The sequence below is a fragment of the Neopelma chrysocephalum genome, unplaced genomic scaffold (genome assembly GCF_003984885.1).
Source record: "Neopelma chrysocephalum unplaced genomic scaffold, ASM398488v2 Primary Assembly neopelma1_69, whole genome shotgun sequence".
Taxonomy (NCBI): Eukaryota; Metazoa; Chordata; class Aves; order Passeriformes; family Pipridae; genus Neopelma; species Neopelma chrysocephalum.
In genome coordinates, this window is record NW_020897729.1 from 9,660,483 (window position 1) to 9,685,021 (window position 24,539).

At 41.9% G+C, this 24,539-nt stretch overlaps 1 long non-coding RNA gene across 1 annotated transcript in view; it reads right to left on the reverse strand.

Moving 5' to 3' along the window:
* LOC113968769 overlaps positions 1-10,683 on the reverse strand; it is a 124,303-nt gene extending 113,620 nt beyond the window's left edge. The window contains exon 1 of the long non-coding RNA XR_003534650.1: positions 10,564-10,683. This is a non-coding gene — a long non-coding RNA (uncharacterized LOC113968769). The remainder of the gene's footprint in view (positions 1-10,563) is intronic.
* Positions 10,684-24,539: the final 13,856 nt, after the last annotated feature.

Genomic DNA, 24,539 nt, shown 5'->3' on the forward strand with positions numbered 1-24,539 from the left:
ACTTTAATTCTTAACTGAAATAGTCAATGGTAAACCACTGCTTCCAGGATTTTCAGCATTTTAAAGATATTAATAAAACAAAATGAAATCTCACCAAAGCAGTCAAACAACTTTTCTGCAAAAAAAATTAAGGAATAATTTGTGCATGGAAAGGGTTGTTAAAACATGGGAAGGGACTGCCCAGGGAGGTTTGGAGTCCCCACCCCTGGAGGTGTCCAAAGAAGGACTGGCCATGGCACTCCGTGCTCTGGGCTGGGGGACAAGGTGGGGATGGGTCAAAGGATGGACTTGATGACCTTGGAGGTGTTTTCCAACCTAAATGATTCTGTGAAGTCCATTAAAATCCATCCAGCAACTTGAGCCAGGCAGTGCTCAGCAATGCAGCTGAGCAAACCCACAATAAATTAGGATAAATCCCTCCTCCTTTCAGCAGATTATCTGAAAACAGATGGGAAAGGCAACCAAACAAACATTAACTGAGTAATTTTTGTGGTGTCCCTACGGTGCCAAGAAAGCACAAGATGAATTTTGAGGCAGCTTGGAACCAGTTCCTTGATCAAACAGCACAGGTCAGGTGTGACCAGGAGCACGTTGGACTGGGATTCCCCCCAGGAATACCCTCAGCCTCTTTCTCCACAAAGATTTTTATGAATGCACATCTATTATATTAATAAAAAAATAAATTCGTGCTTGGCTTCAAATGAAGTTTTTCTTACAGCTCTTTCCCAGATGGGTGATTAAAATAAACCTCTTGCGTTTAGAAATCTCACCACAACACTCAAACAACTTTTGTGTTTAAAAAAAAAAAACTAAAAAAAAAGGCATCTGATTCCTTTCTGTTCTCAGCAGCTGAGGTGATTTGTCATCTGTAAAGCATGATGATAAAACACCATGATCACACAGGTCTTCAAAACACAACTTTCAAAGAGCTCTTCAGAGTGTACTTTGATCAAAATGTTTACAAAGCAGAAGCTTTGCAAGAGGTTCATGAGCATCAATCTTGATTAGGGTTATTTACCAACACAGCAGTAGTAGGGGATGTACCTGTGGAGCTGCACTTCCAAGCCACAGATTAAATATCTCAAGTTTTTTTGCAGTGCTCTCAAAAAAAAAAAAAAGAAAGTTTTTCATTAAACTCATAAAAGACAATGTATGAGGTTTCTAAATTTATTTCTAAGGAAAGCCTGAAGTTATAAATAGACACGGGAAAAAAAGGTTGCTGAAGGAGCAGGTGTAACTCACGTGTATTTGTGTGCAAAAAAATACAAGAGAAAGAATAATACCCAATGCTAAAAACATACAGAACAGGATTTAACAGAACTACAGCAAATTGGTGCAGCAAATTATGGAATCATTAAGGTTGGGAAAGACCTCCAAGATCGAGTCCAACCTTCCACCCCATACCCACTAAAATACATCACAAAGTGTCACATCTTGTTTTTTGAACACTTCCAGGGGTGGTGGCTCCACCACTGCCCTGAGCAACCTGTCCCAATGCTTAACCACTCTTTCAGTGAAGAAATTTGTCCTAATATCCAACCCGAACCTCCCTTTCTGCAGCTTGAGGCCAAAATATTGATTGGATTTGTGCTTCTAAGTCATCGCGGCTCTGATTTCCAAACGCTGCAGAATTACTAAGATTAAAAAAATAAAAACAAAACAACCAACCAAACAAAAATGAAAGCTTCCAAAAAGCCACAGCCATTTTAATTTCAGTATGATTCAGCTGGAAGACGTGAAAATACGCACAGCAGAGCACAGCAACTGAGAGAAAAGACCCAGGAACACAAACAATGAGTCAGAGAGAGAGACTTGATTACAAAACCCTCGCTGTTCTTCCCAGGATGTACCAGCAAGGACCAACCTAAAACCTGACCAAAGAGAAAGGTGACTGCTCTGGAGATGATGATTTCCTGGCTCTGGTGGCCATTACAGATGTTCATCAATATTCTGCAATTCATCTGATGAAGTGCCAGGAAAATAAGGCAGCAGAAGTTTGTTTTCACACAGGAACACACTGTTCAGGAAACATAAACCAAAAGTAACAGGCACTCACACATCACTTCTCTTAATTCAGAAGATATTCCAGATTTTCTGTGCCTCCCTCACTGACCACTGGATTTTAGCAAAGTTGCATAGAAGTAAAATGAGGGCAGAAAGGGTTTGTTGAAAACATTGAGCATCTGCTCCCTACTCAGGTTGTATTTTATGGACTTGTGTGAATTTTGGGAGCAGAAGAGCAAGGTAAATACTCATAACTCAGTTCTCTCTTTACTCTTTCTCCTTGCCTACTACAAATCTCTCTGCTCCTTCAGACCCTCACTGCAAGCTTAGGTTGACAGGCTCCTCTGCTCAGTTGTTCTGATTTAATACAACTGCAACATCCCTCCCCTCCATCTCTCCTGGAACCTTTCCCTGCTTCTCAACAACCCCCCAACGCTCCTCTGGGCTTCTACCAGTTATTTAATTCTAATTACAGCACATTTGAGGTACACAACATAGTAAATGCTTCACAAAGCAAATGGTGAGGAAGAAAATCAAGAGGAAAGAGAATAACAGCTCTGTGTGCTCCTGAGATGAAGGCAGGAAAGGGGGAGTAATTTTATCTATGAGTATTATGTACTAACAAAAGGAAATTGTGCCTGTGGTCCCCTGCCTGGGCTGAAAGGATCTGTTTTCTGATAAAGAAATACAAAAATGAAAACACAAATAATGCTTCTCGCACTCCAAATTTGATTAGTTGGAGCAAGTTGTGCCTTAACAGGTTACAGATTCCACATATCCTGCTCTGCTTTCACCCCAGATCTCAGTCCATAACCACCAAGAGAGATTATGAGGGGATAGAAAAACCTCCCAGTGCCCAAAACCACCTCATTGCCAAGTTCAACACTGACTCCCTTATATATATCTCTAGGATATATTTCCACAATGGAAAAAAAAAATCATATTAGTGCAGTGAGAGACAGAAGCAATTTCACAGCAGCAACAAGGTCCTTTTGTTACTTTACCTGAACAGGTGAATAACTTAGAAATCAGAATGATTCAAATGATCAAATGATTCAAAACTGAAAAACTGTATCATTAATTCCAATTTTCTTTTTCAAGAATATTAATCGATTTAACAGATTTAACTTTTTTTTTTTTTACTCTGATGCTACTGTGATCCCTTCCACCTTCACCCACTCTGTGATTTTTAGATCTTTTAGAAGCCAGCTGTGCCTAAGTTTCTTGTCATCAGAGTTTGGGATGCTGGTTTTGATATATGTAACAAGACATTTTCGTGTTTCTCTACATTCACAGACACCTATTTGGTCATAAAAGTGCCAAAGACAGGAAGAAAAATCATGGGCAGTTGCCCAATCATATTTTAAGGGGGGGAAAAATCATAGAAAAGGAACTTCTTACAAACAAACTCACAGAGATATAAAAAGTTGCAGTTCTTCTGTGAATAAATTAAGATGGAACAAAGCGAACTGGAGAGTTTGGGTCTCAAATTCTTTCCAGGGGTTTTAATTTCTGCTGGATTCAGGACTAACCTACACTTCAACTAAGCTGCCAAAGCTCAGGCATCATGATTTGCTTTTGTCTGCCTGGTCCTTTTCCAGAGAGAAATGAACTTTTTTTGTGTAAACTGAGTTCACAAGGGCAAGAGGAGACTTGGAAAAATCTATTCATGGCTTTGCACCAATAATCCACCTTTTTCCCCCCACTATGATGCTGTTTTAACTTCATGACCTTCTTCTCCCAAGTCAGTTTAAGCTGCCATAAAGCAGATTGACCTTTTAACAAAGACATTATAAAGGAGCAAAAAAAGAGATACTAAAAGCAGCAAGTTAAAAAAAAAATCATTAGTACTGAATAATTAGAGATTAATAGGACTATTTCTTTACAACTTGAACTGATTCAAAACCTTTTAAATAATTGCCATGATATCACATGGAAAACTATCACCACTTGGAAAACTGTATCACATTTGAGCAGTGGGACTGAAAGCAGCAGGGACACTTTTACACCCACGAAATCAAGAAAAAAAATACAGTTTATACAGGAAAAAACCAGAGAAACATATTCCCCTCTTCACTACATGGGATACTAAACACCTTCAAATATTTCAGGAAGATGAATTAGGCTTCCAACAATTTAAAACTTTTATATTTAACTCTTTACAGAGAAACAGAAAGGAATTTTAAATATAGAATTAAAGATCTTGTTTGCCTTATGGCAAGATTTGCAAGCTGCAGGTTGTGGTTTCTTACGCACAGGTCAGAACTCAAGAATCTGTCATTTAAATGCAGCTACAAGGAGGTGAAACTCCTGTGCAGAGCTGGAGAAAACATGGACAGACTCTAGAGGGAGTTCTAACTTTGCCAGATTTTTCCCCTTACAAAATTCGTATCAGGAGTTCAGAACAAATAAATAATAACAAAAAAAGGCAAATTTTCTTCTGGAGCTCTGCTTTTTCCCCCTCTCCTCTGTTACTGGGCAAAGTGGGAGCTGCCTGGCACAGAGATCTGCTTTCTGCTGACACACAGATTTCAGTTTTCCTTCTTCCTTGATCGTGATGGAGAGGAAATCTTAATTTTGAGTTGCTCTTGAGTGACTCAGGTGCACCTTCAGTCTGAATATCTCACCAGGTCATGCAGGATCTCAGAGACTTGTGGTACTTAGTGAGCATGAACTACACTCAGTCTTTAAATATTGAAGAAAAAGACTTTGCAAAGATATTTTCACCAAGATAAATGATCTTCCTAACTCAGCAATGCTGCCTGTGCAGTTCCCAGAGTGGGTGTTTATGTGCACTGAGACACATCCCAGTACCAGAAAACCTGGATAACAGAGACAGCCAAGCCTGACAAACTCCCAGGAATCCCCAGGTTGCAGGAAGAACTCCTACAGAGCAGCCAAGAAGCAGCTGTGGTACCACATCTGCCTTCAAAAGGCATTTTGAAATAATAAAAGTATTTTCTTTACAGCTCTGATTGAACTTTTTAAGAGCTCACAGATACAGCACTGACTGCTGGATATCAAAAAGCCAAAAAAAAAAAAGAATAAAATCAAAGAAGACAATATGTTTCCAATATTGTTTTTATATTGAAGGTGAGTTTAAGCAATCCAATATTGCAGTATTTTTCTGCTTTGAGGCACAGCTTCGTGGCAGCTCATCTGAGCTGAAGAAATTCATAACAACTGGAATAAAGGCTGGAAATCCTTTATCACTGCGTTATCCTGTTAATCTAACATCTCCTTTCACTTTTGTTATTAATTAGTGTTTCAAAAACAGATGAAAACTTTCCTTTCCCAGCAAAGGGAACAATTTACAGTGAGGAAAAAAAACAACAAAACCCACAAACACACACATTCCTCGGGCAAGTTTTCTACCTGTCTAAATATTTAATACACACACACACAAAAAATATTTGCATTTAGATTTTTTTCTCAGAGGATAACGTGGCAGTTGCAAGGACATAAACTATCTAAAAACCTATAGATTTATATATATATATATTTATGGATTAGGTTTCCAACAATTTAAACTTTTATATTTAACTGTTTACAGAGAAACAGAAAGGAATTTTAAATAAAGAATTAAAGATCTTCTTTGCCTAATTGCAAGATTTGCAAGCTGCAGGTTACGGTTTCTTACACACAGGTCAGAATATATATATATATATTTATATTGACTTCTAAAATCTATATATTTACTTCCACCTTCCATATGTTAACAGGGAAGAAAGGGGTACACTTAAGACAGATCTCTGCCTCTCAGCCCTCATCTCTCACTTCTACAGGGTTTTATTTTGCTACAGTGACATCAAAATCTATAAAAAAAACATATATATATATAACATTTCTGAAGCACAGCTGCCCCCTGGACCACTCAGTGTTTTCATTTTAAGCAGCAAAACCAGTCAAAACTCAGACACTGGAGCAACGAGGAGGGGGAAAAAAATAAACTGCATTTCGAGTGATTTCTCCAGGAGCAAAAAGAACGTGTGTGAAGACAGGTACTCCTTATTTTTAAAGTGCTCTTTCATCCTATTTCCCAAACTTGACTCCATTTCAAGTCACTACTGCAGGAACTGGGCTGAACTTGGGGGACCTTTGGAGGCATCAGAAAGGCTCTGCCCGTCAGCAGAACCCACTGCGAGCGCTCGAGCCTTTCCCATTCTTCTGTTCCACTTTGTGGAGCAGTGGATAATCAGAAAAAAGACCTGCAAGACAAGTTTCAGCAGCGTTTCTGGGGTGATTTTCCCCTGCAGGAACATGACAGGCAGCACAGAAGGAACTCCAGCCCTCCCATCTTTTCGCTCGTTCCGTGTTTTCAAACCATTTCCTTTGCGTCCAGAACTTCAAGTTTTTGTACAAAGTGCGTTTCTTTCCCCTCAATTCTGATTTAGAACCACTTTTTTTTTTATTATTATAGGCTCTGAAGAGCGGGGTGGCAAATAAAACCCACATTTTACTGCTGTCAAAAAGAAGCAATGGAATAATGGACTGGCTGAAACCTTTATTCCCCAAACGCTGCCGCTCTCGGGCAAAGACTCTCACGCTTAAGTGAGCCCCGTGAAGGAAACTGCCTGTTGGTGTAAATATGCCAAATGGCTACTTATGCACTCGATGGCTGGTCAGGAGCTGAAATATTCCTTCCTAACTCGACATCACGAGCTTTTTATTGCTGCTGGCACAGACTGTGACAGTAGGGAAGAGGTTGAGGAGACTGCAATGCTGAAAAAATCAGTGCTCTGCAGAAGGGAAGCTGTTTGAGCAGAGGGATGTTCCCTGAACAAGGCCTGACAGGGAAAGTAAAAAAAATATGAGTAATTCAAATCAGTAATCAATCAGGGAAATAAATAAAATTTATTAGGGCTTTATTTTTGGAGAGAAAGGCACTGGGTGTGGCTGAGGCACCTTGAGTCCCAAGCCCAGTTTTGGGCCCCTCGTTGCAAGAAAGGGAGCTGGGAAAGGGGCTGGAGGGACTCCAGAGAAAGGAATGGAGCTGGGGAAGGGGCTGGAGACTCAGTCAAATGAGTTGTGGATGAGGGAGCTAGAGAAAAGGAGGGTCGGGGGGACCTTCTTCTCTCTCCCACTCCCAGGGGGATGCAGTAAGTTGAGGGTCAGCCTCCTCTCCCAGGCAATAAGGAACAGGACAAGAGGAAACAGCCTCAAGCTGTGCCAGGGGAGGGTCAGGTTGGACAGTAGGAGGAATTTCTCCCTGGAAAGGGTGGTTGAGCAGTGGAAGGGGCTGCCCAGGGAGGTTTGGAGTCCCCACCCCTGGAGGTGTCCAAGGAAGGTCTGACCGTGGCACTCAGTGCTCTGGGCTGGGGGACAAGGTGGGGATGGGGCACAGGGGGGACTTCATGATCTTGGAGGGCTTTTCCAACCTTAATGATTCTGGGATTCTCTAAAGGTAGTTTTCCTGCTCGGAGCTATGTTTGATAACATTCTGACAACAGCACCAGCACTTGTACCTTCATAGACTAAAATTTCACAAGATCTCCCAGCACACATGTTCTGTTCAATACCTGAGCAAGCCTGTCAAACAGGGCATAAAAAACCCAAACTTTTTAAACCAAGATCAGATTTATGGGCATGGTTGATTGGGTTTTTTTGTTTGTTTGGGTGGGGTTTTTTTGGTGTGTTTTTTTTTATTCACTAAAACTCTGACATATCCCCTCCATATGAGGGGATAAGCAGGTCACCTCTGCTCCCTCTGAAGAGGATCACAATTTCACCCAAGCTCAAACCTGCCCTGCCCTGTGCTACAAATGCAGCTCTCTGGCTGTCCACAACTGCACTGGAACATTTTGACCTCTCACAGTGCTGAGGGAAAAGCGAGTTTTAATTTCCAGTTGATTTTTACAATCATTTTGAAGTAAATGAGACTTGCACTTGAATTATTCGACAGTTATAAGCCAGTGCATTTCAGTGGCCGCTGATCCAATTTGTATCATTTATGATTTGTTATGAGACACTGATGGCTGTTTAATATGTCCTAAACATAACCTTGAGACAACGGGAGCTCAAAGCATTTCATAATTACATTCCTCTGTAGGAAGCAAATTCCACAGTTGACATATGGAAAGACCAAACTGTTCTTCCAGTCAAAATAAACAACAACATTCCTATTCTTTCAACTGTTAACTATTGAACATTCCAACTGTGTGTCACTGAAAAGCACTCCATGACTTTCTGAAGAGCTCTTGGTAATTCTCTCCCCGCTTTTAAAAGCACACAGGAGAGGCAGAGAAGTCCAGAGCTACAGCTGAAGTAAGAAATACCTCAGCATCCTAAAGACATTTATGGCATATAATCACATAATAATTATTATCCGGCATCGTTAAAGTGGGGTAAATAATTCAATCAATAATTCAATGTCAATAGATGAGACCAGAATATGTTTTAGTACCATCTCCCAGCAACAACCTTCCTGAATCCCAATCAGTTAAACAGCTCCAAACCATTTGAGCAGACATTGAACCCTTCAAGATGCACTAAACCTAAACTGGGTGTTTGTCATGCAAACCTGTCGAGCTGCTCACAGAGATTTAATCAATAAATGGACAGTTGTGGCTCAAACACCATAAAGGACAAATCTCAGCACTTCCCTTGGCTTGGGGATGCAAGAGAGAAACAACCAGGACTTGCATGTGCACAGACAGCTGTAAATCACCAGAACTGCCTCCCAACTTCTCACTCAAGCCGTGGTTCATAGGCTGCCTCTGGCAGAAGAGCAGGTAAAAATTTTTAAGTCTAAGAAAGGAGCTGTAGAAGCCAGACAGATTTATAGAGCGAGCAGCCAGTTGTCAGCGGAAAAGTCATCAGCTTACTCATTAGTCTGCCTCCATCCGGGAGAAATAAAGAAAAAAAATAAAGAAAAAGCAAAATCCAACACCTCTGACAAAGTTTTAGCAGCCGTGGTTAAGATTAAAGCTAACCTCCAAACCTCCCCAGCCTCTGAAATACAGACTTTTATTCCTAGGGTGGCCTTTCATCCTATTTCCCACGCTTTGCTGTTGTTCAAATCAGCATTGCAAAAGACATCTCTGCGGAACTTTTAAGAGGATTTGGGGGACATCAGAAATGCTCTGAACATCCGCATTAGGCTGCTAAACCCGCTCTAAGTGCAGAGGATTTCTTCCCCGCTTTTCCTGCTCCGTCCTATGGCAAAGCCGAGGTAAAGGGTCAGGGACATTCGCACCTGAGCACCAGTCAATGAGCTGAGAAATTCGGCAATAGCAGAGATCCCAACACCTTTATAAAGCTAGAAATCCCCAGGAAAAGCAGTTGCTCAAAAACAAAGTCTAAGCAGAAAATCATCTGCTGAGAGCAAGTGGGGAGGGGAGGGGGCAAATCCCAAGGGTCTGGAAACTTTGCTTTTTAAGAGCGACAAATAAGAAAGGAATAAGGAGCTCAAAACGTTGTTCAAAGATGAACAAGAGCAACTCTGAAGGGTCCTTTCCAATTTGAGACACTCCCGAATTCCACCTCTTTTGTAAGATTACAGAAAACACGCAGAAGTTGAGAGGGAGGAGATGCAAACAAAACACCCAAGGTAAAAGCTGTCCTCTCGAGCTGCGTCTGCCACCTCACCAGATGGACAGAGCACTCCCTTAGACTGTTCAGATTTCTCCAAAAAAGACACAAGAGAAGGAAAGGAAATCCAGGGATTCACTTTCCCGACCTGCCTGCAAGGTTACGCGGAGCCTGATTTTGATGCAAATACAAAGAACTGACCAAAAAAAACACAACGCAAAAACAACCAAATAAATAAACAAATGCAAAAGGATGGTCAAATATCAATTTTTGTGAGTTTCTGAGAAAAGGAGAAGCCTCAGCCTGGACTGCCCCAAGTCCAGCCAGATAAAACCCACCACGGTGAGGAGCATCTACCTCTCCACATAGTCCTCTGTTATGCAATTTAAAATATTAGGCAGAACACTAATGATAAGTTTATCCTCCCACTGCTCACCTCTCTTGGGCAGCTCAGTATTAACACGAGGTTGTCCTTCCTAGCTCATTTAGTAAGCAAGAGCTAATTTAAATCAGCATGTCCTACAGGAGCAATCCACGTGAATAATGATCCCGGCTTGTTTTGCTACAGCAGTGGTGACTTATTTCGGCTTCCAGGGTGGTTTAGGGTTTCTAGAAGAGGCACAGCCTGGCAGCTCCAGCTCCTCCTGCTCGGGCGGGATTTTATGGACTGGTTGTGCTCCACTTCCCCGACACGCGTGGGAGGGAGCCCAGACACTCCAGATAACGCCTCCCAACATCTTCCTACTCAGGCCTCCTCAGAGACATTTTTTCCCTTCGTTTGTCCTTTTCAGACGAGCGTGTTGTTCTTTTTATTTTCCAGTCTGAAGGCGAGACACCTGATGCTGAAGCGGGAGCGTGCAGCAGGCTCACATGGGAGCCGGTCCCACTTCTCCCACTTCAGCATTTACCTCTTTTTTTTTTTCATTTTGTTGTACTAATCCTACTGTGATTCAAAACTGAGCACAGCAAACCCCAAAAGAGGGGGTGACTGACCCAGTAACCCCCACCTCAACAGCCACCCCAGCCTACCTGGGTTCCTGGGTGCACCTTCTGCCACGGGTCCCCTTGGAATGTGCAGCTTCTCCCCACCGAGGCTCTGCTCTTCCTCAGGTTCTCCTCTCCCTTAGGGATCATCACTCCACTGCTCTCGGCATGCGGGGCACCTGGGAAAGGGAATGACCCTCAATGAGCTCATTAAGGGCTCTCAGTCCCCCCCATGGGTGTGAACCAGCCCCTCCCCTTTTCCTTTCTCCTTCTGCTCTTGGGATACAGTCATCCTGTTCTTTGCCAGCCTGTTTTCCAGACAATGTTCCATTTAAATACATCAGGAGCCAAGATTAAAAACTCCTCTGAGATTGTCCCCCTTTTGCTACTGTAAAAAGTCCTTCTACAAAGGAGCTGGAGAAGGACCTTGGACAAGAGCCTGGAGTGACAAGACAAGGGGGGAATGGCTTCCCACTGCCAGAGGGCAGGGTTAGATGGAATATTGGGAAGAAATTCCTCCCTGTGAGGGTGGGGAGGCCCTGGCACAGGTTGCCCAGAGAAGCTGTGGCTGCCTCTGGATCCCTGGAAGTGTCCAAGGTCAGGATGGACAGGGCTTGGAGCAACCTGGGCTAGTGGAAGGTGTCCCTGCCCATGGTGGAGAGGTTGGAATGAGATGATTTTTAAGGTCCCTTCCAACCCACTCCATGATTCCATGATTGTCACAACGGCTGTGCTGTTTTGGCTGTGCCCCCTTTGCACATCTGCTGGGTTTTATATACTTGTCAAAAATAGCCAAGGAAGAACAAGAGGGCAGGACATGTTTGGAGAGAAGTTTGTGGCCTCATGGAGTCAGGGGAACCATCAATCCCGATCCAAACCTGTATTTCCCTGAACCATCACAGCTGGGAGAAGAGTCACTTGTAGGACACAGAGGTGGCTAATCAAGAGCTTGACAGGTGATTTGCATGGTCAGTGGCCATGAACCAAAAGTTTAATATTGCCCCAAATCCCTTCAAGATCTATTTTGCATCACAGATCTTCCAGCAAAATATTTTGCGCTTCCTTAGAAATTCCTATTTCCCCCAATATTTGCTCTCAGAGAAAAATTAGCAAACCCATGCAGGCGCTTGCTGTTTTTCCCACTCCCATTTGGAGTTTGTTGTGGGTACCAGCCTGTGTCATTAATATCACGGGACCTTTTTACACCATTATCCATAAAACGTGCCGGGAGCAGGGATTCTGTGAGGAGGAACGGTTGTTCCACCGAAAGATCCCTAAACCCAGAGTACATCCCATTAGCTCCATGACTTTCTTCAAACCTAACGACCTTGGTGATGATTTAAATGCCTGGGGAGGGAATGACCCTCAACGAGCTCATTAAGGGCTCTCAGCCCCCCATGGGTGTGAACCGGCCCCTCCCCTTTTCCTTTCTCCTTCTGCTCTTGGGATACAGTCATCCCGTTCTTTGCCAGCCTGTTTTCCAGACAATATTCCATTTAAATACGTCAGCAGCCAAAATTTGCATGTCGGCCATTCCATCAGCATTTCCCAGGTGGTGTTTCATGTCTCTTCAGCCTCCTGCTGTGTTCCTGGAAGGGGTCTGTGATCCCCGGGAGCGGCTGCTGTTAATGAGGGCGGATCTCAGGGACAGCTGAAGCGACACCGACCCTGCACAAACATCACAGACACCCTGGGAGGAAAGGTCTGGAGCAGCACGGAATCAATACGGGACATGCTTTAAAAAGGGAAGAAGGAATGATCTGCACTGACCTTTTGTTCTTGCTTGTGCTCCTTCTCACAACTCCTTTGTGCCACAGAAATGCTGCTGTGGCAGCGCTGGGCTGTTGTCACGACCTCCCTCCCCAGCTGAACAGCCAAGAATCTTCTGCCAGGGCCCTCCAGAATGTTTTAGTCTACCCAGCTCTGTTAGATGTGGTTTTTAAACACCTTCTGCTAATTCAGCAGGGTCTGACACAGCCCTTCCCACGGGGTTCCTGGGTGGCAGATCAGTGGTGTAACAGCTGCTGAGAACAGGGAAGAGTCAAAATGTGTTCAGCTCTGGGGCCCCTCGCATAGGAAGGACATGGACCTGCTGGACCCAGTCCAGAGGAGGCCATGAGGTGATCAAAAGAGGCTGAGAATATGGTTTTCATCCTGGAAGGCTCCAGGGAGACTTTGGAGCCCCTTCAAGTGCCTAAAGGGACTCCAGGAGAGATGGAGAGGGACTTTGGACAAGGGTCTGGAGTGACAGGACAAGGGGAATGGCTTCACCTTGACAGAGGGTGGGGTTAGATGGGGGTATTTGGAAGGAATTCCTCTCTGTGAGGGTGAGGAGGCCCTGGCACAGGTTGCCCAGAGAAGCTGTGGCTGCCCCTGGATCCCTGGAAGTGTCCAAGGCCAGGTGGGACGGGGCTTGGAGCAACCTGGGATAGTGGGAGGTGTCCCTGCTCATGGCAGGGGGGTTGGAACAAGATGGTCTTTCAAATCCCTTCCAAACCAAATGATTCCATGATTCTATGAATATTGGACACCACAAGTGATGGGGGAAGTGCACTCAGAGCACTTGGTGTCACCACGGCTGGAGCTGCTCAGGTGCCACCACAGCCCCTCCAGTCATTCCAAAAGCAAGGGAGAAGTTGTGAACTGGCTTCCTGTTTGCTGAAACCATCAGACATTGAATTTATTTATGGCTGAGAACCGCAAACCATCAGCACATGGAGAAGAGAGAAGGCTCTCCCAGTGCAAGCCAGAAGACATCACACATGTGATGTAGGGAACATTCCCTTGATGCCAAACCCAAGACTTTATTCTGCTAAAGCAGCCTTGATCTCCAACTCAATACATCACACAGGAGGCCTCAGGGACTGATGTTCACTGCGGGGAGCTCAGGATAAAACTCAGCTGAAAGAGAAAGGCTTCAGTTCACTTTTCCTCATATTTTTTCCAGTTGCACAAGACCGGCTCAAAGCCTTCTCCCAGCTCCAGCTGTGCCAGCTGCAGACATGATCACCACCCTGGCATCTTTCTTTCCTCTTCCAGTGCCCAGCTCAGGATGAGGGGCTGCTGGGCCAGACTTTCTCACACCACAGTGTGCAAATCCTAAATCCCAGGGAGTTGTTTTGCCTCTGAGACTGAGAAGATGCAGGAGTGGTTTCGAGCCACCTTCCTCTGCCTCGTTCCTTCAGCACCTCCCAATGAAGTGAACACTGAATTTTGCTTGTGTAACATTTCAGCCGGTCAGGAACATCCTGTAAAAAGCAGGGCTGGGCAGAGAGGAAGAAACAACAAAATATTTTCCTTTTTTTTTCTGCAAGCTCTGTGTAATGTTGTGACCAAATGATTTCTGCTTCTTGTTAGAGCCCAAGCACTATGGAAAAGGGTCAGTCCCTGGCATTTTCCGAGTGCAGCAGCACTGACCACTTTATCTTCAGAGGGACTCGAGGCAGATTGCTGAGCAATTTAGTTACCTTGGTAACATCAGCCAGCATGGAGACTTGCAAATAGTTATGTCACCTTGCCAGTCTGCCTCTCCACCTCGCAGGAATGCAGAACAAGCACTCAATTCCAGGGATATCGCTCACATCCATTGTACTCGCATTTAAGAAAAGCAGTGTTGCTTTGCTTGTGGAATTAGCTTAATTCCAGTGGGAATTCCCACAGCTCTGTGCATGATTTTTATTTTTTTGGGGTTAAAAAGAAATTCTTAAAAGGCCTGGCTTTTATTACTTCTGTTCCTTCTGAAACCAGTTTGCATAAATGATATGACACGGCCTCAAAATAAATATTATCAAATAATATTATCAAAACAACATATCAAAACGATATTATCCTGATTTTCTTAAGATTACATGCACTTATTTTTCAGTCAAGAATTATAGACTCAGGTCTATAAACAGGGTTTGAAATAATGGAAATAGTGGAAAATAATGAAATAAGGGAAATTAGTGAACCTTGAATACACTGAGAAGGGAAATGCTCTTTTTGTGGATATCACAAGCTATGGATGAGGATGAAAAACAAGCCTAATATTCATTGCTCTGCAAGCGAAAGGGAGCCTGAATAAAGGCTCTTAAAAATTCATTTTCTAAAGGAAAAAAAAGCCACTCCATCATAAATGTAACAAGGAGCCAATTAAAGGGGAGCTTGGCCTGAAAAGAAGACATATATAAATTTCCTTTTTGACTTTCCAAACAACAGAAAGAAAAAAATTGCCTAAAATTGTCCTTTGGTGTCTTAAATCATGTGTGTGAGGATGGTACTGGAGATTTTTTCTTAATATCCAATCTAAACCTACTCACCTTTGTTGCAGTCCTGCTTCTGGGGTCATCTCTTTTTTTAAAGGAATTTTTTGTCTGTCCTGACAAGACTGGATTCTCTTGTATGTGATAAATCTCTTGTCTTGAAAGTACACCTGGGAAAAAAAAAATCAGGAAGCTTTTTCTGCACTTAGTTTCCTTAATTAAATCTTAACAGTAATAAGGACTAAATGAGGCTCCTGACTTTTATGTTAACAGGACACAGAATCTCTCTGATGCCACTACATAAGAATGGCAGCAAGATATAAACATAATATCCTCATAACTTAAATTTCACCCTCTTTCCTTTCAGTACCTTCACTTTTTCTTTTATTCAAAGCTATTCTGAGAATTGTATTAGTTTAGAACTAGAACTGAGCCAATATGTCAATTATTTGAATAAAAACGAGGGAAGAGACAACAGAGGTCTTGCCTTTTAGTTTCTTTGGCTCTCTGGGAGGGAAGATGGCACAATCACCTCCTTTTTTTCACCACATCCCTCTTGCCACTCGGGATTCCACGCATAAAACAGCCCTGTCCCACGGAATCATGGAATCATTAAGGCTGGGAAAGCCCTCTGAGATCAACAAGTCCAATCATGAACCCACCACTAAACCACGTCTCCAAGCACCACATCTACGTGGTTTTTGAACACTTCCAGGGACTGTGATTCCACCACTGCCCTGGGAATGCTGGTCCAGTGCCTGACCACACTCTGAGTGAAGAAATCTTTCCTCATGTCCAATCCACATGCAGGGTTTGGAGCTTAATGACTCATTTCTCACCAGTTTTCACCCTGCAGACTTAAACCAGGACAGGGTTTATCTCCTCCAGGAGAAAAAGTCAGATTCTCAGGCAGCACCTTGGGAAGCTTTTGGGAAGATTTCCAGGAACTGGAAGTTTTTGGGAAGTTTCCCAGGAACTGGAAGTTTTTGGGAAATTTTCCAGGAACTGGAAGTTTTTGGGAAGTTTTCCAGGAACTGTAGATTTGGGTTCACCATCAGCAAAACTCTTCAGCATCCCTTGGAGCACCAGGTTAAAGGAGCAGATAAATAATATTTCCCACTTTGGATGCTAAAACCCCTTCTGGAAACCTGGCCACAAGTGCAGGAGTGGGAGCTGGGGCTCAAGGCTTGTGTTTCTTTCCTGGGAGCAGCTGGATATTCATCTGGTAGCCCCATTACAATCCCAGTGAGGACAATCTGATTCTCCACCTGAGTGGCTAATTGCAAGAGTTAGACTGTTGGGCACAAATGTGTATATTTATTATACATAATATATGGTTCTGTATCCTAAATTCACGCCAGGCAGCTGTTTATTTTAGAGGAGACAGCTGTCAGTGGGATTCAATCCCTGATTTTTTCAAATGTCACAGGAAGAAATGTTACACGTGAGCTTACAGTTGCATAAACTTCTCTCTAGAATTAATAACATTTTTGAAACCACACACAGATTTGCATTAATGATGATCATCATTCATTAACATTTCAATGTTTTACCTGACAAAAACTGCATTAAAAAACTGCTTTATTGACTCAGCACACGGCTGTTTTTCACTCTTAATTTTCACATCATTGGAAGCTGTATAGTAAGTTTCAATTATAAGTTAGATTTTATTTCATTCCAAATTATTCTTAATTCCAAACATGTATTAATTGTAGAGTATTACAGTAATAAAAGTTTTGCTGGGATTAGAGCCCTGTTTTACAAGGTCCAAAGACTGAGAGGGACAAACATGAAAGTCCCACATTAAAGTTCCAGGTTAGGGCAAGAACAGGTAACATTCTTGTTCCTGTATTATATATATATCTATAGATTATGTGTAAATTATATATGTATGGTCAAACTTCTCAAAGTGCAAGTCTTTTCTTTCTCATTGAAAGAAGTGATTAATGCCTTTGAAAGCACCAACTTTGCCAAACCAAAGTCTGAGCTTTGTGCAAAAGATGTTAAAATGTGGACTCTAAATCATTTTAGGTTTGCCCAGATCATTGAAAGATCAAGCAACTGAAATGTTTAGTCCTTTTTTCGGTGTCTCAAGAATAAGCTTCTCTTCTCTGCCTGGTCCCCATTTCATCTGGACAATAAAGGTTGAGTTTTCAAATTTTAACTGTTTACTGCGTGATATATTGGAGCAGAATTTTTAAACTTAATGTGGCTTTATAATAGTCCAATAAACCCTCAAGGGAATATGTAAAGTTATGGAAAATATACAATAACAGTTCTTAAATTTTAAAGAAACTTTAAGGCACTTTAAATGTCCTATTGCCTCATACATTAAAATAATTGATTGAGCCTGTTTCAATAAACTATGAACTTAAAGCATTTTTCCTTTTGGCCACAGCTCCTTCCTTCAACAAAAAAACCCCATCAAAAACAAACAAACAAAAAAACCCCCAACCAGATCTGTGATTTTTATTTTTAGCCAAAATTTTAACTTTGAAATAGCAAAAATACAAGTGGTGTAAATACCAGCAGTGAAAATTAATTTCCTCCTACTCCCACTTCATGGGTTAATACTTCATTAACTTCAGCACTGAAGGGTAAATCAGTAGCACAAGGAGGAGAGAAATATTAATATCTCCATTTGGGAGCATTTTAAATGTGATTTCTTTAAAGTAATATTGTTCTAAAGGGTCATTTAAATGCGTATATTTACATGTATAATAAATAAAGGATTTTGGCACGGATTTCCATGCCAGCTTTTAATGTACAACATTTTTGCTGCCATAGCAGATTTTAGTTCAAATATTGTAAAGTTGGGCAGTGCAATAAAAATACACGGTAAGTTATTTGCCAATGTTTTATACCTTATATTTTTAATATACACACACCTGACATTGTGCTTCATATATATTAAAAACCAAATATAGGTATATTTAAAGCTGTATTATTTATCAAATTGGAAGATCTGTCACCTAATCTTCTCAACAGTGCATCAAGATGAAACAAGAGGTTACATTTAAACACATCATAGGATTTAGTATTATTTTTAGTATTATTTAGTATTATTTTGATTTAGTATTTGGCCAAGGCTGTGGCAGCAGCTTTCCTGTGTGATACAGTCAGATGTTCCTACAGTCCACCTCTTAGCCTTGGGCATGCAGGAATAGAGATTTGCTCCTGGATAAGCACTTACTAATGGGATAAGTCTGAGCTTAATTACCTGCTTGCACTTTCAATTACCTGACTATGTGAGCATGGAATTTTATGCATCCAGAAGTCATGGGAAAGATGCAGCTGCAAAGCAGCAGGTGAAAACACACTTTCACACATTGGTCCAGCTGATTCCTCCTTCTAGTTCCCAAAAATCTGATAATTTCAACCAAAAAAAAAAAAAGCATTTGGTATTTCTACGAATTTTCATGAATCCCTGGCAATGGGATTTTACAGGGTCATTTTGTGATTGAGGCAATAAAATGAGGGGCAAGCAAGTTCAGTTCAGCTTTTGAGTTTGCTCCTGGCTGCTCGTGCCACATCAGGGAAGTCTTTTAACCTCATGGAATCTCAGGTCCCACCTGTATGGTGGGAAAAACACAACCTGCCTCCAAGAGACTGTGAGGATACAAACAGAGCTCGGGAGAGTCTCAGACACAGCAACGTGGCCTGGATGAATACACACTCTGAAAACAGGGCTCCATTCCCCTCCTATTTATAATTCATAGGTTGCTACTTCATTACCTTTAGCTCTGAAGGATAATTCATATCAGCACGAGAAGGACAGGACCATTAGTATCTTAATTCTCAAGCATTTTATCTGTGGCTTGCTCTGAGATGGTGTTGGGCTGAAAAAACCACACAGATGCAAAGCAACAGGGGAAAAAGATCCTTTGCTTTTAAGTAATTCAACACAAGTGCTTAATTCCTAGCACTCCAAAAGGCCATTTTCTTCTTAAATCCACTGCTTTTAGCTTTAAAACCTGTGAGGTAAATACCTAATAGCGTGTCTGTGCTGCATTCACTGTGAGCAGCAAGCAGCACAGGCTGTTCTGAGGGAGCTCTTAAACTTCCAGCCCATGCACACTGGAATTCCCACCTGGCTTCTGGAGTGGTTAATCTGCTCTGATAACCCAGTATTGCCTTGGCCTGTTCATCAACCGATTCAACTCGATGAAGCGGCGGCAGAAGTGCATTAATTAGAGGCAAAAATGTGTCAGGGGAATCTTTGCTGGGAAATAGGGAAAAATCAGGGGCACACCCAGACTTGGTCACTGCCACCAACACTGGCTGCCTCTGAATCCCAGGGGGCCTGTTATCAATGGGCAGCCCAGGGGATCCTGCTTCCCACAGCACGGAATCATTAAGGTTGGAAAAGATGTTTAAGATGAAGCTCAACCATTAACTCAGCACCCCCGGGTTCACCACTGGACCATATCCCCAAGGGCCACATCCACACATCTCCTGAGCATTCCCAGGGATGGTGATTCCACCACTGCCCTGGGCAACCTATTCCAGTGCCCAATCACTTTTTAAGTGAAGAAATTTTCCCTAATATCTAATCTAAACTCCCCAGGGCACAACTTCAGGCCGTTTCCTCCTGTCCTGTCCTTTGTTCCCTGGGAGCAGAGCCCAAACCCCCTTTGGCTCCAACCTCCTGTCAGGGAGTTTTAGGGAATGACAGGGTCCCCCCCTGAGCCTCCTTTTGTCCAGGCTGAGCCCCCTCAGCTGCTCCTGGTGCTTCAGACCCTTCCCCAGCTCCCTTCCCTTCTCTGGACACTCTCCAGCCCCTCATTTGGAAGCCCAAGGACCAGTGCCCACATTTTGGCCTTTAACTGGTGAGACTCTTCTGGGCAGTGCCCAGAAAAAGGAGACACTGATGGCCAGGAAATTCCAATTCCTTGCCAGGAAATTCCAACACCAGCCATCAGCTGGGCCCTGGTGGAAATTGGGCAGGTTGCCCTGCATGGGATGAAGCAGATTTATCCACGGAGCTCATCTGGGGGCTGGGACCTTCCCACTGATCCCAGGGAGATGAGAATAGGGAAAGGATATGTAGGACACCAAGATCCTGGCTGTCACTTCCCTCTGCCTCTTCCAACCATCACCCACCCACAAATGCTGATCAGAGGGAAGGGCTGTGCCCAGACGTGAAAGACAAGAGGCAAACAGAGGAAAAACTGGGGGTTTGATGGTTTGTGGGGGTTTTTTAATCAACCCAGAAGGTAAAAATAAGTAAAAATAAACCTGGTAAAATCAGAAAAAACCACAGATTATTTTCTCAGTCAGATTTAAGCCGATGCCTACTGGTGCTGGAGCCACAGTTCCTTCTAAAGAACCCACAGGGAGACTCAGAGTGGCCCTTCCAGAAGAGCCTGAATTAAAATTAAAGCCTAAACATCAGCAGTGAAAAACAGCCTAACAAATACCTGAGTCCAACTGGGAGATGTAATGAGCCATCCTTTGTAACACACACAGAGCACTGCAGGAACTTGTGTTTCTGCAGCTCTGGAAGAATGTTGTGATTTAAATTTTATACCCCACTTTTTCTTGGCATTTATTTATCTCAGAAGGAAAATAGCATCACTTTGGACTTTGCTCCCTTTTTCATACCAAATGCAAGTTGGGTTTCTTCTTCTAATGAATTATTCTAATTAATTTGTTTTTATTTGTTAGCCTGGCTTGCTGTCATTTCTTCAGGTTCTTGCTTTGTTGAAGTAACAAAAATGGTGGAGCTGATCCAATTTATTGTTCTTAAAAATTTAATCACAGTTACCCAGTAGAACTCACAATGAACAAGAGAGCAACTTTTTCTTCTTCCAGGCTGCAACCACACGTGTACAAACATTTCTCAGATTGACATCACCAGAAGGTTTTCAAGAGCTGAGCAATTTTAAATATAATATGTGAATTTTAAGGGAATTTTGGCAGAGATGGCACAGAGCCTCAAATGCCACGGGCTGGATATTGGAAAGAAGTAAAACCAGTGGGAGGAGGAGGAAAGTGAAGCAGGGATGTGATGTGGTGGACGAGGAGATGAGAGAGGGGAGAGCAATTCCCCTCTTGTGAAGGGAATTTGGAGAGCAGAATAGAAGAGGCTGCAAGGTTTGCTGGAAAAAACCTGACCAAAACAAGTGTTTCTGATTTAAACAGAGAAAGGGAGATAATTTATTGTTATTTTCAAAAAGTATATTGTGGAAGAAGCCAGAGAAAGAGGAGTGGAGGCAGCTAGAGGGCTGGTTTACAATGACATTTGAGGATGAGAGAATACTGATAAAACACCAATTCTTGGGAGGAAAAAAAGGAAAGGCAGAGGGAGAAAGTGAAAAAAAAAATAAGATTTGAAAGTAAAGAGCAAAAATAAAACACAACTAAAGAGGACAAGAATCATAACCCAAAGCACCTGCAGTTCAGAGCTCTGTAATAAACTGAAGAGAAACATCTTTGCTATTCATGACTTCTAAAGGATAACATGGAATAAGTTCCCAATATAAGTCTGGATTTAGCAACTTCCTTAAGTGCACTGCATGTACAGTCCAAATCTCCAGTGCAGCACCCTTTTCCTCTTTTTTTTTTATCCTTTCTAAGCAAAATACAGATCTTTATTGCAGCACCCTTTTCCTCTTTTTTATCCTTGCTGTGGAAAACACAGAGCTATATAAAAGCAATTGATATTTATCTCTATGTTCACAAATTTCTGTGCAAAAGATTAAACCATGGCTTCAGTGCTTCCCAAAGTTGTGACTCCTCCCAGGCACCCAGGCAGTGCAGCAGGGTGCTCATTACAGCCAAATTTTCACCTGTGGCCCATTTAAATTCTCATTTGAAGCCCCAAATTCCAGCATTTTGACCAGTTACCTAAAAAAAAAATAACATGTAGTCTCTACTTTTTGAATCAGACTTATTTATTCTGTTTTCCTCTTTCAGGAAAGAGCATCTGCTTTGCCATCCAGATGCTCAGCAGATGTTTTCTGACCGTGTAGGACCTGTGGGATGTCCATGGTCCTGTCCATTAACGGTGTTATCAACATGGTAATTAAAATAATGTTTGCTCAGGTCCATCATTAACAGTAATGATGGGATGTTGCTCTGCTCCATAAATCTGTGGGCTCCAGCCAAGCCTAAACTGGAGCTTAAAAAGCTGAGAAATGGGAAGTTCCTTTTATAGGGGGATGGATTTCTCCATGAGCGTCTATTAAATAAATATTAATTTGGAACTTTTAAAATAAATCTTTGTGGTCTGTTAGTGAAAATGCTGTTCTCTGATGTTCTATCAACCTATATTTAAGGATATAGGGACAACCTTTATCCTTCTACTAAGGATCAGGGATGAGACTTTCACATCCCACTGTTCTGCTGCTGGTTGCTGGTGGTTCTCTGTATTGGTAATAAAAATATCCTCCAGGAAGATGTACCCAAAAAGTAATTATATACAGTAAAGAAGGGATATAATTACACTTAACAGTGACAAAAAATGGATTTTTAATGGATTTGTAACACCTTGGCTATTTCAGACAGTGTTCACCCTGCTAACTGCAAAGACAAAGGTTGGACTTAATGATCTTGAAAGCATTTTCCAGCCTTAATGATTCCATGATTCTAAATACTTGTGGTCAGCTGTGACTAAAATCTTCATTCTTCAGCCCACAAGTTACAAATAATTCTCCAGGTTTTTTGTTCTGAGAGCCTCATCTTCCCTGGGCCCCAAAAAGGAGAAGAAAACTTCACCTATGTGCACAGCACAGACTGAAATATAGTCCTCCAGAGAGAGAAATTATTTCTAATATCTTCATTAATGATATAGGAAAAAGAAAAAATGAGTGAATGTCACCCAGAGGAAATTAGGACATCAAGTGCAGCAAGGAGAAAAGTAGAGATATTGGAGATGTGGATGAGAATGAAGCTCAAATGCTTCAAAATAAAGGTGTGTTTGGAAAAAAATAATTGAGAAAACATTAATGGGAAGGAAGAAGATGTAAATGTGGATATGCTGGAGCGATGACTGATGGACCATTCCTGAGCTGGGATGGCAAACACAAGGCTGTGGCAGCAAAAGGAGGTCAGTGCTCAACTCAATGAGCCAAAGAGTAAAATGTTGGGCCACAGAAATAAAGTTTTCACATCCACGATGATTTTCAGAATTCTGTTATTGGTTCTGCACAAACAGTTTATGGCATCAGTAAAAACTGAGGATAAACGTGATTTTACTTGAAAACATTTATAGCAACACTAAGGAACTCGAGATTCCTTTTATTAGCACAGGGTAATAAAAGATGGCATCTAATGTGGTTTTATGCACTGCATTTTTTTAAGATAAGCACCGCTCAGAGTACAAACTATCCTTTGCACATTGATAAAAAATCAAATTACCACAGTGGATCCAAACTATTTTACAGGAATAATTACAGAAAATACTTGTTTGGGGCTCCACATGGTTGGTCAGCTCCTTAAGAAGGAGAGATATTAATATTAAAGCACTATAATATGTCTAATATGCTCCCCCTCGAGTGCTTGTTTTCTTCAGCCTCCTTTGAATGATCCCAGCCACAATATTTGTTTACATATTCTGAAGGTTCTGCAAATAACTGTGCTTTTTATTTCATCTCAGGGAGTTGCTGGGGCTGCCGTGGCTTGGTGTTGTGCTAATATTTGATTTACAGAAGGGGGAGTGTTTCAAGAGACACACGAAGCCACTTGTTGGTGGAAATTCAATAAATTCTGGGTTTGAAGTGCTGGTGATTTGTGTTATTTGGAGGAACATTTTGGTTCCTCTCCAAACAAGCTGGTGATTGTCCAGCATAGCTGGGAAAATATATGTTTACTGGCACAAAACTGGATATGTTTATTTGAAGAGCAATCCAACAAAGAGGTTATTTCTTCAGTTTGAGAGTTAGAGAGTAAAAAATGATAATTAAAACAAGGGCAGCATCATTGTCGTTGCTTCATTAGATCAAGATTTGGGTGAAGGGTTAAAGGAATATAAAAATTTGGTAACTTTGAGTGAAAGTCAAAGTGAAACCTCGTGGACAGTCGCTGTGATCTGCCAGACTTGACAGAAGGGCCGTGGAATTGCAAAGCTGAAAAAATGAAAATACGAAACAGAACGAGACAAATTCTGCTGTGGAATCACAGATTTTCTCATTTGCAGATATGTCTGTTTTGCTAATTTTTCCCTCAATTTTATTACAGTGTAAATGTAACAAATAAAAATCAAATGGTTTACAGGTTAGAAATTTAGCTCAGAGCTCAAAAGAACCTTCCACACGACCCCGAAAGCTGCACTATGACTATTTTAGCCATGGTTCAATGAGCAAGGCCACATTTAAGATGTTTCACAGTTTTTTTAATAAATAGATCCTAACTGCAACAATATGAAACTCGCAGTGCTCGTTAAAATGACAATTTCAAAGAGCTGCATTTAACTTGGAATGAAATCAGACCTCGGAGAAGGCCAAAAACTGAGAAGATGCCTCAGCAAACAATATAATCCTTCCCTCAGCCAGGCTGCATTTCAGGATTTAGGAGGAAAAAAAGACTGGGGGCTCATTTTGATGTAAAATTCATGTAATCTGACAAAATCATGCCTAAGAATGAAGCAGAAAATGAAGCATTTTTCACCTTGGAAAGAGAATACATAAAGGAAAGGCAAAGACCTTTGAAGGGTGTCTGTGTTGGTGGGAGCAATAAAGAGCTTGGATTTGGCACTGAATAAATTCATCCTCAGATGACACAAAATAAAACCCAATAAATCTAATTTACATGTCTATAATACAATGGTCTTTCACCTCT